We start from the raw sequence: 19,207 nt of genomic DNA, 5'->3' as shown, positions 1-19,207 counted from the left end.
CCACATAAAAATTTCACATTTTCAAGTAGCTTCATGGAAAGCCCACTTTGTACAGTATGCTATGGATTTACAGTTTCCAGAGACAATGTTGGTATTTTCTAAAGATTTAAGCACATCTAATAAGCTCCCTAGCAGCACATAGAAGGTCAGAAACTTCTGGTTACGTTGGTGAGAATGAGACCTACCCATCCTTGTAGAAAGAAATAAGCTTATTCACATTTACTAAACCAAATTCCCATTCTGTCTTGTTCACAGAGTTCTATTAATTCATCTGTGAAGAAAAGGCTTTGTTAAAAAAAAAAAATATTAGAATAATTAAAAAAACAAATTCTTAAACTGCCAAAATTATTTTAAATAGTTTTCTAAAAATGCAAAGTCTCTAAATCAAGAAGTGCAACTGTGCCAGAACTATACACAGCTTGTCCAAAACCAAAGGCTGCACCCCCAGTGTATCAGAGTGAAAAAAAGTAATTTGTGAATAGGAATGCTGTATCTTCAAATTCTGAAGTATTGCAGCAGCCCTAAAACCAGCTTATCTGTAAGAAATAAAAGTTTGGACGCCTCAAGAGCAGGTTTAGCAATGCCTTCAGGAAGGATGAAAAGACTGCAAGGTAACTGTGAGCATGAGTGACAGTCTCATGGTTTGCCCCATCTCAAAGTAGTCCAAACCCTCTACATAAACACCCTGTCCAGCCTGAACTGGCAGAAAGCAGAGAGTTTATTCCTCAAGTTGCAAAACAAGCAGAAAGTGGCTGGAAGATAGGATAAAAACCAGACTGCTGTTTAAGAACACTCCAAGCACAAGCAACACTGTCCTTCTTTCTGATATTCTGCTTGCTAAAGTTTACTTGCTCTTGAGGAAATGTAACTAATTTTATTCAGCATTTAAATATGCTCTTTGACATCTATGTCAAAGACTACTTAGCTAATAAATACTCATCATTTTGCGCTGGTATTCCACAGCAATTTTTTAACACTCTTCAAGAGTCACTTTCAGCCAGTATTTGAAATAATCAGATGTGGCTCTGTTAAGTTGGTTCTCTTTGATTCCCATATTTTAGTATCAAGATTCATATAGGCAGAGCAATTGTAATACATATGTTTAATGAAACCCAGAGCTTTGTCTCATAACCTGTTATGGAATTTTCCCTGTCACTGTGAGAGGTGAGCCTGATGATATTGCTCCAAACCACAGCTTGATTAATAAAACCATGTAATTGAAGGCACGCTTCAGTTCTGTACTGATGGATTAAAATTAATGGCAAGCTATTTATGTCTCCCCCTGCCCTCCTGGCAGACAGTCATACAGCAGACCAAAAGCTACAAAGCAGATGATTTACACGCAGGGGTTTGATTTTCAAAATGAAAAGTAACTGAGGTACTTTTAAGACACTCAAACTTCAGTATTACAATAAAGATGCAGCTGCACCAAAAGACAACAATTTCCTGTATCAAACTGAGTTACAATGAGAAACCACACACTGTGCAAAGCAAAACCACAAACATCATGACTTCTAAAGCCAGAATTAGGTATATCATTCACCATCAAAATCAAGAAATTCAACAGTGTTCTCACATTTCACAGCAAAGCCTTCCTCAAAACAAGCAACCAGGGATCTAAATAAGATTAACCATAGCACCTTAGCTGATAAGCTCATTTTCCATTAAGTAATCAAAATCCACCTCTTAGATGCACTAATTCCCACCAGAGACATTTTTAAACTTACTAAAACTGCTGCTTCACTCACAGGTAAAATAAATTCTAGAATGGTATCATAGAATCTCGGACTCATTTGGGTCAGAATGTACCTTGAAGATCATCTAGTTCATCTGCATGGGCAGGGACACCTTCCACTAGACCTTGCTTAAAGTCTCATCCAACCTGGCCTTCAACACTTCCAGGGAAAGGGCAGCCATGACTGACTTGGGCAATCTGTTCCAGTGTCTCACCACCCTCAAATTAAAGAATTTTTTCCTAATGTCTAACCTAAATCTCCCCTCTTCAAGTCTTAAAACTATTTCCCCTTGTCCTCTCACTACACACCCAGATAAAAATCCCTGCCCCAGCTTTCTTGTAGGCCTCCTTCAAATATTGGAAAGTTGCTGTGAGGTCACATCAGAGCCTCCTCTTCTCCAGGCTGAACAACCCCACCTCTTTAGCCTGGCTTCATAGGGGAGGTGCTCCAGCCCTCTGATCAGTGTCTCTCCTCTCGACACATTCCAGGACCTCTATGTCCCTCTTATGCTGGGGACTCCAGAACTGGACAGAGTGCTCCAGGTAGGGTCCCAAAAGATCAGAGTACAGATGGGGAGAATCCCCTCCCTTCACCAAATTTGTGCTTCTTTTGATGCAGCCCAGGACACAGGTGGCTTTCTGGGCTACAAGAGCACATTGATGGCTCATGTTAAGCTTCTGGTCCACCATCACCACCCCCAAGTCCTTTTCCTCAGGGCTGTCCTTAATCCTTTCTCCTCATAATCTGTATTCATGCATGGGATTGATTTGACCCAGGTGCAGAACCTTGCTCTTGGCCTTATTGAACTTCATGCAGTTCACATGAGCCCATTTCTCAAGCCTGTTAAGGTCCTTCAGGATGCCATCCCTTCCCTCTGGTGTGTTGGCTTCACCACACAGTTTGGTGTCATCAGCAAATCTGCTGTGGGTACATTCAATTCCACAGCCCATGTCACCCACAAGGATGTTGTGCTCTGCTCTAACCCCTGAGGAACACCACTCATCACATCTCTCCATTTGGACACTGAGCTATTGATCACAACTCTTTGGGTGTGGCCATCCAGCCAGTTCCTTATCCACCTGAACTGTTCCAGTTTAGAGATCAGAGTGTCATGTGGGACAGTGTCCAACGCTCTGCACATGTCCAGGCAGATGACATCTGTTGCTCTTTGTCCACCAAGGCTGTGACCCCATCGCCACCAAATGAGTCAGGCAGGACTTGCTCTTAGTGAAGCTGTCACCAGCAACTCCTTTGTTATTCACATGCCTAAGCAGAGCCTTCAGGAGGATCTGCTCCATGATCTTGCCAGGCATAGAGGTGAGACTGACTTTCTGGAGTTCCCTGGGTCTTTTTTTTCCATTTTTGAAAACAAGAGTTATGTTTCCCCTTTTCCAGTCAGCGGCACCTTCACCAGACTACCATGACTTTTCAAATGTGATGGAGAGTGGCTTTGCAACTTCATCCACCAGTTAATCCCAGCTCAAAATCTACCTCAAGAAATCCAATAGCAGATAAAAAGTCAACCACTTTATTGCTGAGGGCTAAATCCTTTGTTTTTCTGGCTTTATGTGCATTTAACTGTCAGAAAAATAGTTACTAGCTCAAGTAGAAGCATTTAACATAAATCTCACAAAACATATAAGCCCCCCTTTGCATTTTAATCATTTGCTATCAGTTACAATAAGATTGTATTAAAAATTTAAACTGCCCTACTTAATGCAATTTACCTTCAAAGGTCCATTTCCAGAGAATGAATTCGAATGATATAAATGTCAAACACTTGATCAGATTTATTGCAAGGAAGAGTATTTCTCTTGATACAGATCTGACAAGTGAAGGCTAATAGCTTTAGTTTTATTACTTTTTAAGCACTTAATGGGAAAATTTAGACATTTTCACAAGACTTAGCTTCAGCAAGAATGGTACATTTACAGAATGATAGCACAGAAGAAAGCTGTGAGCTCTCTTTAGAGATGACCAGTTCAACAGTGTTATTAATGGAGAAATTAACATTAAGTATTTATCCAGTTAATTTGCCAAACACTTAAGCCTGAAGCTTTTCTGCTAAACAGGGACAGGGAAGGAAAGTGGAAACTGCCAAGTATCTGTACCAAACTGGGGCCTAAACACACAATCCTAGAGGAAGCAAACTGAAGCCACACTGAGACTGTACAGTAAGAAGCTAAGGATACTGCTACAGGTATAAATTAATGAGTTGTTGCAGGTCATTAGGGGATACACACTAATTATTCAAGCATTGGCAAATTACAAAAGAACTCTACCAGTTTTCCACCTTTCCCTTCCCATGCCCTCTATAAACATGGAAAGTCCTTCCAAAACACTATGAAGCAATAGTTTTGCTTGTCCAAAAAGTTTTTGTTTTTTTTAAATCTGAAAGACAGCTGGGAGTCCTCAGATTTCAATTAATGTCTAGGTACTTATCTAATCAGTCATCCAGTACTATAAATTTCCTGTATTTCTCATTAGTTACACTATGGCACAGCTTAAATCTAAACGTACATTTCCATGAGACAGTAAATCATGATGCCTAAGACACAAGCAACTGTATCAGCCATCAGAAGAGGCATAAATGACGAGCATGAGTCAACTGTATATGTGCTAAACTGAAGCTGATTTACTCCTCACAATTATTTTTATACAAAAGTATCACCAACAGAAGCACCACTAGCTTACTACATCTCTTGGAGTTTGCATATACGACTTGAAACCAGTAATGACCTGTCTTTAGTAATATTAACGAGTTTTATGCACAAAATCCAATTTTCTATGGAAAAAATATTTCTTTAGCATTTGCCAATAATGTTCCTTCACTACATGCAGATAGGCAAAGGTCTGTTTTTCTTCATGCTCTAAATTTGAAATTGTTTTATGATGCTGAAAAGCATCTTATGTCTTCCTTTTCAAAGGGCACGCATGCAATGAGACACTCGAGAAGGTACCTAATGCAACAGATCTTGTGTGCCTAGAAATCAATTCTAGGACCTACTACTACTCAAACAGAAAGGAACAGGTATTCATACATTTATATAAAAAAAATCTATTAGCTTTTTAGTCTTATACCAGCTTTAAAATAATTTTTCTAAAAGCTCCTGTAGGTGACTACCCAGTGGTCATGGTCTGAGCATGGCATTGCTTTCTCCACAGATGGTGCCAACCATGTGCCTGGCTGACACCAGCACACTGCTCTGTTTGCTTCCAAGGAAAGCAGAGGATCTATTGACTGAGACTAAGTCAGAGAGAGATACTACTTTTAAAGTCCAAGAGAAGTGACATTTGTTTCACAAACAACATGTAAGTAATTCACAAACAAATCACAAATATGTCACCACCATATGAAAACACATTTTCATTTTCCTACCCCATCTGCTTCATGCCTAATTTCATTAATTGTTTATTTTAAATCAGCTGCCAAGGACCACACCAGCTTCCCCAGAAGGCAGGACAACTCATGTCCATGCAGGTGCCCTATGGCAGTGGGTGCTGTCAGCTCCACTCAGTGCCCAGGGTGACAGCATCACCCTCCCTTTATCAGGACAAAGACAACTTTCTTCCTCGGAAGAAGCTCTGATGCAAATTAAGGCTTCAGTAACACACATATGTGTAAGGCATAAAAAATTTTAAAAAGGAAATAATAGACAAAAAGAAAAAAGAAAAAAGGAAAATCAATGAAAACCACCACACCAGCAAACAAGGGCCAAGGCACACAGTGTGGCTGCTTCCCATTAGCTAGCAATTATCAGCAGATAATGAAGTGACACCAGATGTGTCAGTGTACCCATCAAGAAACCACTTTGCCCTTCCCTCCAAGTCAAATGGGCAAGAAAATACTTGGCATGTCAAAATTTTTGTACCATCCTAGACACAGTAAAGAAGTTTCTCCTCATGTTGAGATGGACTGTCCCATGTTCTAGATTAAACCCATTATTCCTTGTCCTATCACTGGGCACCACTGAAAAAAGACTGGCCTCATCCTCTTGACACTCACCCCTCAGACCTTTATTTACATTAATAAGATCCTCTCTCAGCCTTCTTTACTCTAAGGTTAAGCAGACCCAGTTCTCTCAGTCTTCCTTCATGAGAGATGTTCTGGTCCCTTAATCATCCTTGTAGCTCTCCATTGCTGTATTTTCCACAAAATACTAACTAGATCCTACAATCCAGTTTGGCCATGTTGCTTGGGCCATGTAAGAACACACAACTCCAATAACTACGGAAACTAAACAGAAGAGGTTGATGTAAGAGAACAACATTGATTTATAATATCAAACATTTATAAAATACACATTAAGGATTGCAATACCCCAACAATCTAGGTATCATTATGGTAAGGATATGGACAACAAGCTTCTGTAGGTTCATGGGATTTTTTTATCCTTAACAAAGGATTTGGGATGCCCAGGGATCAAGAGCTATCCTAGCCAATCCTGCATCCCAGTTTATCTGCCTTAATAAGCACCTCACATACCCTGTGCTGGCAGGTCTGGCCATTCACCAGCAGTCTTAATGACTGGCCAGAGAGAAAGCTGCCTGTTAAGCAACTCACTGGTCAATTAAACCTTCTCTAAAAATTGAAATAAAATTAATTGATTACAGGCAAAATCCACTATGCATTTACTGTTGACAAAAAACGTGTTACAAATGCTCTTCTATTTGTAAAAGCTTTTTTTCTAAGTAGAAAGAGTTAAAAGTTCCACTTCTAGTGGGTACAAGTTTCCTTCTGCAACACTAGAGAACTACAACTGCAAGGTACCTCATCAGATCAAGCTTCGATTTCAAAGTTACATTATATGCAATTAGTTTAAGGAGTCTCTTGTTTATAAAGAATAAGGAAAATCCAGGTAATTTTAAACTTGGTAGCAGTGCTGGGTATATTCTGGCACAGAATTCAGAATACTAAAGCCCAGCTTTATTTTGGCTTACTGCACACACCCCCACATGTTCATGCAGGCTTTTAAACTCTGAATACACAAGTGCTAATCCTAGAGTAGTTCCAATAGGATTTGCATATGCACACAGATTAGTTGAAAGGAAATGATTTGCAATGCATTTCACAATTAGCTTTTGAAGAGCAATCTATGCTAATAATAAACTTTGATGTTTAAAATGTGTTTGTTACACAACAGAGAACATTACAAAAGGATTATGTTTATTACACCAGTTATAAATGTTCAATAGCTCAGACAAAAAGCATTCCTTTGTTTTAAGAGGAAAAAGTGAGCTATTTTCTTCAACAAGCGTTACAAAATACACTGCAAACACTCAGAAACAGACTCAAGTAACAAAAACTAAGAAATACAAACATAATGCCATTCTTTTTAAGAGTTGTTTGTTTGACAACTCAGCTGCAAGAACTTCAGAATGCTGTATGCCAAAACCAACAAATGCATTAAGAGCAACAATTATTTTTTGGAACCTCAAGGGATGGCCAGAAATACCACAGCAGGATGCACCAGAGCTGCTGCTTCTCAAGGTGAAGTAGGATTTTCCCACAAGACTCCGAAGGCTTGGTATTGCCTCCTATCTTTGTTTGTACAGCCTCTACTTTCTATCTTGAGCACAGGTTTTGTTTCCAGGTGTTAAAAATGCTCTGAACTGTTTGGCATTAGTCTAGTTGGTTTTATAGCAAGGGGCAGGGGTGCATTTTCCTTGCATCTCTCTTGACACAAGATACTTGATATGTTATCTGCTATTCTGTCATTCAGCATTGCTAAGACAGCAAATGCATTTTCTGCCAAATAAAGAATTTAAATCCACAAAAAAAAAAAAGGTTGTAATAAGGGTCAATATTTAGGGATATTTAACATTTTAGGGATAATTATATCAGTGAATAAATTATATCACCGTAATAAAGAAAATGTACACTGACACTTCAAGGAGCTCATACTCTGCTGGAACCATTTTTAGCCCTTATCTGACTTTGTGGTCATATCTGCCACCCTCCCTAACAGCATCCTTACCAATTGCAAAGCAGGGCTGAAGAGTCATCTAGCGAACAGATATCACCCAACGGTGTTTAATTTTTTCCAAATCCTCTCATTTGGATACATTCCCAGTACTCGAGCCCTGTCAGCAGTCATGCTGTTACTGTGTTACTCACTGAGATCAGTTTGCTGCTCAGATCACTTATCTCAAAAAGAACAGCAAAAATTGTCACTGCTTTTTTCAGCTTCTCTCATCAATTCTACCAGGAATTGCAGCATGACAAAATTCCCATTACTCAACTTCTGTCTAGCTGACAGAACATCTGGCTTACTTTCATTCTTATTTTGATCCTCTTTTTCTCCTAAGACCAAGGTGCCAGAAGATACAAGAGCATTTAGCAGCAGCTTTATTTTCCCAAGGTAGTTAACTCAACAGCAACACAAACCCGTAACCCAGGAACAGCTTAGAAATTAAAATCTAAGCACAAAAAAATGGAAATTATATTTCTGTATGATATTAAAAATGCCACATATTCACTGAGGCTAATATCTACGCTATCCCCTATTTTAAAGAAGTAGATCACAAATAAATTACACTCAATGGTTAAGAAAAAAAGGAGAGCACGCAATATCATTTTTTTTCAGGCATGGTTATAAAACTGAACACAAGCTCCAGCTCTGGAGAAAGAACAATCACAGTCCTTCAGATTAGTGCTTATGCCCACATCAGCACACAGAACTAAAATTTAATCTATGACTACTATGCAGACATTACTGAAACACAGATATTAAATAGTAATTTTTAATATTTGATGGAGGTCACATTAATACAGTGGGACAAGAACAAAAATCCCATTTTATTCACAGCACTGAATGCATAAGCAGATCAGGCTGAATGCATACAAAAACAATCTCCAAGTTTAAAATACCAGCAATAGAAAAGGCAGAAATTTTAAAAATTAAATTTTCGAACTTTCTCCTTCTTACTGCATTTTGGTTTTACTCCAGTTTTTGGTGTCAATGGAAAAAAAATTCCCAAGTGCTTGCAGAACACTTTGTCAATGTGATTATAACATTTTCTCTTTCAAATATACTTTAGATGATGCTATAAAACTCACTGCTTATGTCTCTCACCTTCAGGTCTATCACCAATAAAAAGCAAATTACTGTATTTCCCACCTCAGGATTTCTCTTCAAGTTTGCATTAAAGTATATAAACCTACTGGATCAACTTTGAATCTTCAGTACTAGAAATCTTATTCTTTCATATTTTAATAAAAGGTATAAACATTCTTGTTTCCATTTAGTGAAGAATTTTGCACATGAAGAACTTGGTCTTTCACTTATTGTACTTTACAGAAAATGTAACAGCTGCTACCTAATCCATAACATCAGTAGTTCTCCATCACCATCATCTTCCACGTTTCCAGGAACATGCCCATTTCCAATTAATACCTAAAGAAAGTGCTATAAACCTAACCTCATAAAATGTAAGTTAGATGAAAGCAGAGATTACTGCTTTCTACAAGTCACCTAGAGAATGACACGTTTCCCATAGCTAAAAACTAAACCTCCCTGAAACTTTTATCAGCACCACATCATTCAACTCCTCTATAAAAATTACAGCACTTAAATGCCATACCCTGGACTATACCTCCACATCCCATCATTTAATTCCAAGACTGAGAAAAACGATGCAGACGTGTAATTGTAAGATCTCTTTCTCTCCTGTCCTTCACTCACTTTTGAGTCTGGTGAATAGTTGAAGAAATCTGATGAAGCAGTAAAAATCCCAAAGTCCCCAAAGGCTGCAACGTCCCTGCAATTTTCATGAAAAGCACCAACCATTCAAAGGACATGTAAGAGTCCCAACAAACAGCAAGGCTAAACCATCAAAGAACTGCCAATCATAAAGGAAAACATACCCAGAAAGAGACCTTGTAAGACAGGAGGGACAACCGAAAAAGTGTCAGTTTCATTTAATGAGAAAATACAAGTCCAAGGGAAATAGAGCTCTAATATACTTTGCTACATTGCTTGCACAAATACCTGCCATGTTCTAGGCTGGTCCTTCTGTTGCTAACTGCTCCCCAGGATGAAGACTTCTTCTGGTTCTTCTTGTTTCTCCAGAAGTGTTCAATGGGTGGAGTTTGTATTGAGACTTTCTAAACGGTATTGACTTCAGATACTGAACAATATCCTCTAATTGACTAACATGGGACTGTCTCATAGTGTAAAGTCTGATGTATGGTATGAGAACTGATAAAGAAAAGTCACAGCTAAGGGTCTGAGAGGTTAAACAGAAATCACTATGCCAGGGGAAATACTCTGTAGGGACACAAAAGGAGCCACTACAAAACCACTGATGAAGAGAAATTCTTTTTTCCCAAATTGCACAAACTGAATCTTCTCTTTTATTAACGGTGCATAAGAGTTAAGGGCAGGTAGGAGTATGGGCAGAGTTTCATACTAAAATAAAATCAAATTCAGAATAAAACGTATACAGACACCAACTTTGCAAGCCAAACTATACCTGATTTGCACACTTGCATCTTTTTTTTCTAACAACTTTCATTACTAAATTCTTTTGATTTCCTGGTCAGTTATATAGAGCTCAGAAGAAAACTCCCCGAAGACAGTTTCTAAAACATACTAACACCTATTAAAAACTTCCTGTATCTTCACAAAGCAATACAAAATAGGGAAAGAAAGAATATCACACGTTAGCATTGCAGTAAAGAATTTACTCAAGCAGGATTACTGCTTTGGTGCTCAGCTGCGGCACTTCCCTGGAGAGATGGACAGTGATGGGAAGAGGCACAACCTCCAGCAAGCACCAAGTCTTGGAAAGGGCTGTTCCACTGCACATGCACCTACTGCAGTTGCTGGGTTGATTTGTTCTTATTTTTTTTAAGTCGGGAAGTATACGAGGCATCTAAAAAAATGCTTCCCTTACACAGAACGGGAAAAAAAAATTGAAACGTGAAAACATTTGTGGAACACTAACGGCTTAAATCTCACTGATGATCAAATTCAAGAGCCCTAACAAAGCCTGCAGACGGTGCCTGTCAGAGCCAGAACAGAGCTGCAGACAGCACAGGGCAGTGGCTCAGCCCGCTCCCCTCACAGCACCCGAGCTTCCAGAGCGCTTCAGACAACCCAGCGCCCCACGAGATCCCGCCCACTGAGGGCACACACACACACACACACACGCACCGCCTGGCTGTTGCCGAGTCCCGCCGGCCACCGGATGAGCACATCCTTGAGGAATGAGGGAACCTCCAGCCCCCGTTCCCAGGCTGGAAGCTGCCGGCCTGTCCCGGGGAGCGGCAGGGACGGGGCGGCCATCCTGGGGACAGTTCCCGCCCGGGAACCGCGGCCACAGCGCCCCCTGGCGGCCGCGTGGCGCCCCCACAGGCAGCGCCCGAGATCCCCGTTACACACCGGGGGTGCCCAAAATGAAGGAGGGGACCTGAGGGGGGGTGGCTCCGGGATAAGCCGCAGTGCTAGGGACAAAGAGCTCACCCTTTTCAGTTCTCGTTCTTCAGAAAATAAGCACACACACACAAAAAAATTTTAAAAATCGCTGGATGACCAAAAAACTCTTGATTTCCCAGTCGTGCTGCAGCACAGAGCAGCGTGTGGGGTTTTCACCAGTCCACCCCAAGCCTGCACCTTGAATCCTGGGCTTAGTTTTGGGTTCCTCACGGCAAGGATATTGAGGATCTGAAGTATGTCCAGAGAAGGGCAGAAGAGCTGAGGAAGGGTCTGGAGCACAAATGCTGTGAGGAGAGGGTGAGGGAACTGGGGGTGTTCAGCCTGGAGAAGAGGAGGCTGAGGGGAAAGCACCTCACTCTGCTACTCCCTGAGAGAAGGTTGGAGAGAGGAGGGGGTTGGTGTTTTCTCCCAATCTTTATGATAGAAATGGAACAAATAGCATCAAGTTGTGGCAGGGGATTTGATATTAGGAACAATTTCTCCCCAAAAGGGCTGTTGCGCCCTAGCAGTGGTGGTGTCATCATCCCTGGAGAGATGTAAAAACCATGCAGATGTGCTGAGGTAGATGGTTTGGTGAAGGGTTTGGCAGTGGTGGGTTAACGGCAGCACTTGATGATCTTGAAGGTCTTTTCCAAGCAAAACAATTCTATCATCTTTGACTGCCCTAGGTAATGAGTTATCAGTGGGGTGGCATGGCCAGGAGCACTCTCTGGAAGGTCCCAGCAGCATTTTACCAAAACCAAAGGAATTCCAGAAGCCAGGGGACCTGCTTGCCAGCTCAGCACTGCCCCTTGAGTCCCCTGCTCCTAAACTGAAGAAGTCTTTGGGCTGTCTGTAGTGCAAAACTGAATACTGTCTCTTCCTAAAATAGCTGTCAGCTGAACAGGACAGACTTTATTTACTTCCCATTAGACTGATTAACATTTCGTAATGAAAATACATCTCTAAAAGCTGACTTGGTAATACTGATAGCAAGTGACAGCCTCTCCCCACAATCCGCCTGTGCAGGGATTAATTTGTCATCTTCCAACCCTTAATAGAGATTTCGTACTTCAAGGTACCCCTTTTAGACACAGTTGTTCAGCACAACATTAGAAATATTACTTCGAATTTGAAATAAATATTTCTGGTATATGTTTATACACAACAGGCACTCAATTAAAAAAAAAAAATAATCCACAAATAAAGAACCAAGGGCAATAGCAAAACACCAGTGCTATTACAGCCATCCACACAAGGTAAAACCTCCCAAATTTGTGTTGGAGAACTCATGTAACACATACTTACATACTAAAATATGCACAACAGAATAGGATGCTCAGGTGTTCCCTTGTTAAGGACATACGTTGAAGTACTGAACACCAAACCCCAACCCTAAATAAATCCCAGTATGAACCAATGCATTCTTCCCAAGACTGACATAGCAGCAGCAACACCATCCATGCTGAGGCAGACAATTTTGTCAAAAATCTTCCACCAAGCACATCCTCACAGGATGCAATTGTCTGATAGTAACATAACAGGGAGGCTCTGAACTGACATTGCAGATATCTCTTCCAAACAAGGTTCATGAGTAACTTACATATTCACACACAAATACATGTCTACACATATTAACAAATTCATATTGTGTTTACATATATATATATGTATATACTGATACAAAAGAAACACAGTTCTACGTATTCCTACTAACTACACAAGCAGATCAGACTGGTTTAATCAGATTGGCTTAATTTCCCTTCCCCCCCAAAAAAATCAGGTTATTATTCTAACATGACTAACCAGTAGGTTTTTAGCATTTTGCCTCACACAGAGTTACACTAGTAACCAGAGCAATATAAAGGATCTCTACACTCAAAGTTTATGCTGAAAGATGTAAATACCTTTGACTATAATCACCAGCAGGCATACAACTGAAGTGAAATGCCAAGCTACAGTAACAGACTCAACCTGGAATCTAAATTAGATTCTAACTCTTTTGTTTCACACCAAGTGATGCAAAAGTTACCCTGATGGTAAAATTTTATCCTTTGAATATATGAACATGTTTTCCCTTTGCAATGCTAGAGAATTGCATAGCACCTAGTTAAATGGGTCAAACAAAATCTGAACATAAACCAGGGAAAGATGTGCAATTATGAATACATCATGGACAAAAATAAAAGCAGTTCTTATGCATTAATGGTACATCAAGCTAATTCAAGAAGGCTAAAATCATTAAAGAAGCATCCTGGGGCAGTACACAGTCATCACAATACTATGCTGACAAGAAATATTAAAATAATAGTTTTCAACATAATTGATAAAATCCATTCTGATAAGCAGGAAAAAAACCCCAAAACCTAATTGTTAATTGGATTATCAGAAGTAAAATGGATCTTATTAGCATTTGATCGTATTTTTAAAACTCAACTCTCCTGCTTTAGAATTTCCAATTCTAAATATCAAAAGCTAAAGAACAATTTATTACTCTCCATTGCTGGGCATGTTATTAAGCTAATTCCATGGAAATTTTTTTTTCCCCCCCTTATTTCTAAATGAAATTCAGGGCCTGGTCATGCAGCTCTGACTTCAAACAGCATCAGAGACCAGACCCAAGTGGGACAACAGAGTGGAGGTTAAAAACAGCCCTCTTAAAATGTTCAAAGCCCAGCTTCACATGATTTACATAAACCAGCTACATCACAGGATGTCTGAATACTTACTACACTTAGGAAATTACAAGCTCTATCATATTATTGAAACAGTTTAATTTGTAAATTATTATTACAATATGGGAAAACAAGCAGTTCCTCATAGTCACATTTCAAAGGACTAAGAACCACCACCCTGGCAAGTCGTGTTGACAAACCATGGTTTTCAGCTGCCAAAAATAGTAAGAACTGTTATCTAAAACCAAAGATGTACATTACTTACATATGAGTGTTCTTAGAAGTTTTCTTCAGACAAAAATTAATTATTATTGTAAAGTGGCATTTAGTTACATGTATGGCTCTGTTACAATCTATAGTGAGCTTATCAACTGTAACAAAGCATTGCAAATAATGCGTTTGGATTTAACTCAAGAATAAAGCACCATTTTCATTGTACCAATCATTCAAGTTATTCTACTGCTTAGCTGGGGAACACAGGAAATGAGTTATAACAGACAAAATTTGTAATTGATGAGCACTGACAGGGTGTTTGCAGAGCCAAAAATTAGAAATTTAATTTCTAATATGTGTGCAATGGAGTAGTGAGTAAAATGCCCCTCCATGCTATTTCTCTTCTTCCAAAAGACAGGTCTACATCACACATCAAGGCAAAAAACAGAAACAAGAAGCTTGATTTTAGAAAAAGCTGGTAAACCAGCACCTTTTGTAACAAAACTATTCATTGGTATGGCTACTGTAGCTAGGTAACAGACTGGGTTTGGATATCGGAAGTATTCAAGACACTTTCAGATTTACCAACTCACTGCCAATCCCAACTTTCTGAAAAACAGAATAGGGAGATGATGAAGAGGGTGCATTTGTGCCACCAACTATATTTGTATATCACAGCTGGTGCAGTGTTTGACTTGGTCAAAATATGAGTTGTGGTATGAGAAGTGAGAGTATAGAAGTTAACATGACTGAAGCAAACCCAATCTTGCCCATTACAGTCACTGCAGGATGTGTTTTCAAGAAAAAAAAAAAAAAAAACCAAAGAAACAAAAAACCCACCATCCATCACAATCAACATTATCCTGAAAATACAGAAGTAGGAAAGCATTCACCACAGTTAAAAGTCAGCAAAAGCTGCAGCACCTTGTTCAACAATATTAAGTACCCTCACAGACCCACCAAAGCAAACACTTGGAATATGTGCACACCAAGCACTGCCTACCCTGGAATATAACAAATAGTGATTAAATCCCAGGAACAGACACCCATGCAGCTGGGAGCAAGGTCTAGAAACAATGCACAGAAAGTGGTCTTAATAGGTACAGTAGCTCTGCGTCCTGAGTACAGCTACTAACTTGTAACAACTATTTTTCCTCAGTACAAACAATAAAAAAAATCTTGTCTTTATCCATCCATCTATTAATGAAATGCAAGAATTATCTTGTACTCCTTTCAAGTCTGCTGAAAAATGCATTTAACATATGAAGGCTGCTAACACTGACTCAGGGTTTCCTGACTAAGAAATGCCTAGGAGATACTGTGTGAAGACCTCTACCTAGCCTGTCCTTTTATGCCTCATTCCTTCTTTTCCTTTTCCTTGTCCATTGACAGTATTTACAACAGGAACTGCTTTTAAAGCCAGGCTAGGCTTTCTGATGTTGGATAATCTGCTCCATTTATTCTCGAAAGGTTCTGAACACAAAGAGGAGTTATTATCCAATGCTGTGTGCTGCTTGCTTTGAGCAAACCAGGCTCACAAGACCCTTGCAAGGGATCAAACATGCAGTCCCCTCAATGACTACATGGAAGAATTCACTTGCATTTTAAAAAATAAATCATGGGTATGGGGTCCAAATCATGCAGCCAGGCTCCCCTGTTGAAGAACAGGTGTGACTTGTTGAGAATTGGGTAAGTAAGAGCCACGCCAGTTCCACAGCAGCTTCAGAGAAGATGTAATATAAAGCAGAAGCCAACAAGGGAACCAAGTGACTGCATGTAGACTGACAAAGCACTGCAGTGTTTTTCAGTTGATGTGCCAGTGATGTCAAGCTATAAGCAAATTGATTAAATTCCATCAGATGTGGTTATATATTTTCCGCTCCACGCCTATCAACACACAAAGCAGCTGGGACAAAATTGGAGTGTGTGCATATGATCAGTGTACATTTCATAAGAGCTTTTCTTTCCTACTGAATACAATTTCACAAAAGCAGCAAACAAATTTTTCAAGAAAAAGTAAAAAAAACTAAGTTATTGTCATTAGTCAAAGGCTTTTACAGTATTAAGGATGAGTAATGGCATCCCATGGAGACAGGTTGAGAGAGTTGGGGTTGTTCTCCCTGGAGAAGAGAAGGCTCCAGGGAGACCTCTGAGTGCCTTCCAGGGGCTACAGGAAAGCTGGGGAGGGGCATGGAGGGCCAGGATGAGGAGGGATGGTTTTAAGCTGAAAGAAGGGAGATTTAGATGAGATATTACAGAGAAATTCTTTGCTGTGGAGGAGGGTGGTGAGACACTGGCCCAGATTGTCTGGAGAAGCAGTGGCTACACCCTCCCTGGAAGTGTTAAAGGCCAGGCTGGGTGGTAGGGGTCACTGAAGACCCCCAACCCTCCCAGGACACTGCTGCCACCATCTCCTTCAGGAGACCCCAGGGGTGGGAAAAGGCCACAGCAGACAATGAGAGGTGCACTGTGATCCCTGGGTTCAAGGGCAGCAGAATGGAACAGGGTGGGGGCAATCCCCAGGAAAGTTGTCCTTCACCCCCCCCAACCCTCCTCCTTCTTCCACGTTAGGTCATCTTCCAGCCCCCAGAGTCCCCCCAACAGCCACATCTGGCCACATGCATCACCATCACAGTGGCCTGATACCACAAGCCACCTCACTGCCAGGCACTACAGAGAGGTTGCCCAGGAGCTGGCCCATGTGTGGAGCCAACCTTCAAGGCACTCGTGTGCCAAGATGCCCAGTGGCAAAAGGTCCCATAGCAGCAAGGTGGGGGACTGCCAAGTTTTGAGTAGGGGAGAGTATAAATGATTGCAGGACCCATGGAGAAAAAGGATGCAGAGTCACGTGGCTGACAGGGTGAAGCCTATGGAGGTGCAACAACCCGAAGACCAAGAACAACCTATTGAAGTAGACCCAGCTGTTGCAAGACAAACCTCTCTTAGGGCACGGCACTCTGAGGTCCAACCAGGTGTTCCAGCAGAAACTCACAAATAGTGCTCTGAGTCTGTTGCCCTCAGGGTTAACCAGCCTGGATCGGTGCTATTGCTCGAAGAGCAACTGACCTCTCTGCTGGCTTGCTCAGGACTGAGCTGAGCCTGTGCTTCAAGCCTCACCCTTTATTGGCCCCCTAATCCTGCTCATGAGCAGCTGGGGCCTGCCCTAATCAGGCACAGGTGGGCTTAACACAAGCTCATGCCCACTGCCTGGTAATTAGTGGCACCTGGTTGCCTCATTTCACTACACCCAGCCAAAGATTAGGAACTACCAATGAAAAGTGCCCACCTCCAGCATGGCTCCCCCAGCACAACCATCACAGGGCTCTCCTCCAAGCCTCCTCACCAGCCCCAGTACAGGAACACCCAGGCAGTGCCAGACCATTGGTACAGTCTCCACCATTCCACGGCAGGCAGGTGTGAGTAGATGATCTTTAAGGTTCCTTCCAACCCAAACTAATCTGTGAGTCTGTGATTAAAGCAATGCTGTTATACCAACACCTATATTGCTGGCTGGTGCCTGGTGAGAGCCTTCACCAAAATCCCACCTACTGCCAAGCAAAATCAGTTCCTGATGTACATTACAATGGTATTTTACACCTTTTTTCTGAGGGGAAAACAATTTTGAAGTGTTCTTCAAACTTCTACCTTTCAAAGATCTGCATATAGACTATATAAACCCTTCACAGAAGTCACTAATAGCCACTGTTCAGCCTAAATTCAACCTGAACCTTCTAGAGTTGCACAAACCAAGTGTCATTTAATCAAGCCTTTCCCTATTAACACCCTGCACTCTTAATTCTCACTGTCTCACACAACGAGGTTTAAGAACTTGCTTTGTTTCCCAGCTGAAATAAACAGCACAAAAATTATCAGGAACTGGATTTAGTCCCAGACATGTCTGGCAACTGTCACACATTTATACCAAAGCATTCCTAATCCTATCAGTTGGCAAATACTAAATAGCTGTCTGCCAGGCAGGTAAAACAAAACCTTGGTATTTCTTTAAACACAATATGTTTGTAATTTTTTTCTACAAATAATACAAATAAGCTTCCTAGAACCTTAAGTTAATTAGCTTTTTGCCAAAAGATCCCTGATGGAAAGAAAAAAAGTAGTCTGTACAACAATCATCAAGCACAATGACTTAGAATATATAATTAAAAATCTAACTACAGCTAGCATTCAAAAATAAAAATACTAGCAAAACCTCTAATGGTTCTTTGAACTTCATATTCAAAATAGAAAAATCAAGGCAGTGAAAAACAGTAATTTCTGCAACTACTTTGAGGAAAAAAACAGTGAGCAAAGCACTATGATACAGCTTCAAATGCTGGTCTCTGAAATCCTCCCAGTGGGGTGGGTAAAAATACCCTTATTTGGAATTAAACCTAGTGCAGTGTTTGTCAGTATTTTCCATTTTAAAATGAGAATATTTTTCTTTTCTAATTTCAGCTATCCTTGTGCACATCTCTGGGTACTGATGTGACACTCTCACATGTGACAGTGCAGGTCTTTGTAGTGAAAAGCTGGGAACAAAAATCAAAACACCAAACCCAGAATTAAGGAGCTCTGAGGGGTATTGCAGGTTACTAAGAAGAATTTTACAAGCAAAACAGCTGTGGTAAGAGCTGACAAGTTCAGCCATTAGACAACCATGCTCAGAGAACAGCAAAGCCCCACGACACCTGGCTGAATTTCCACTAGAGGGTGCACAAAGACCAAATGATGCAGCAAAGCCCCAAGTTCTGCTGACTTCTCCAGCCACAGCTCTTTCAAGAGGTAACTGTTCCAAAATAGATGGCCAGAAAGCCCTTTGGTATTCCTTTTTTAGTGACTGTACACAATGATCCCAAATACCTCCTATAAGACAAACTAGAACATTGTTCCTAATGTTTTAAATCATGCCAGCTTTACTTCTAAACCTCTACATATGACTGTGAACTTAAAACACTCAACAAATGCCTGGAGTTTACTCTATTCCTATCAGTTTTCTCAATTTATTGCCCCTTCTTCAAATGTGCAAGAGAATTTTCAAGTACTTTGCACAAAGAGCCTCTCAACATCTCCACAAACACTAAACCAAAACAAAACTTTGCTAAACTAAAGTAAGACCCCAAAAAAGCTGAAAAATAAAGACTAAAACCAGCTTAAGATAGTTAAGACT

At 40.5% G+C, this 19,207-nt stretch overlaps 1 protein-coding gene across 5 annotated transcripts in view; it reads right to left on the bottom strand.

Annotated features, from left to right (window-relative positions):
• The window catches only part of AGAP1 (ArfGAP with GTPase domain, ankyrin repeat and PH domain 1), a 352,299-nt gene that overhangs the window by 206,729 nt on the left and 126,363 nt on the right, over positions 1–19,207 (bottom strand). The gene's annotated exons all lie outside the window — the stretch shown is intronic.

The sequence above is a fragment of the Calypte anna genome, chromosome 7 (assembly GCF_003957555.1).
Source record: "Calypte anna isolate BGI_N300 chromosome 7, bCalAnn1_v1.p, whole genome shotgun sequence".
Lineage (NCBI taxonomy): Eukaryota > Metazoa > Chordata > Aves > Apodiformes > Trochilidae > Calypte > Calypte anna.
Note: the sequence above shows the minus strand (reverse complement) of the source record. Positions and strands in the feature narration are given on the sequence as shown.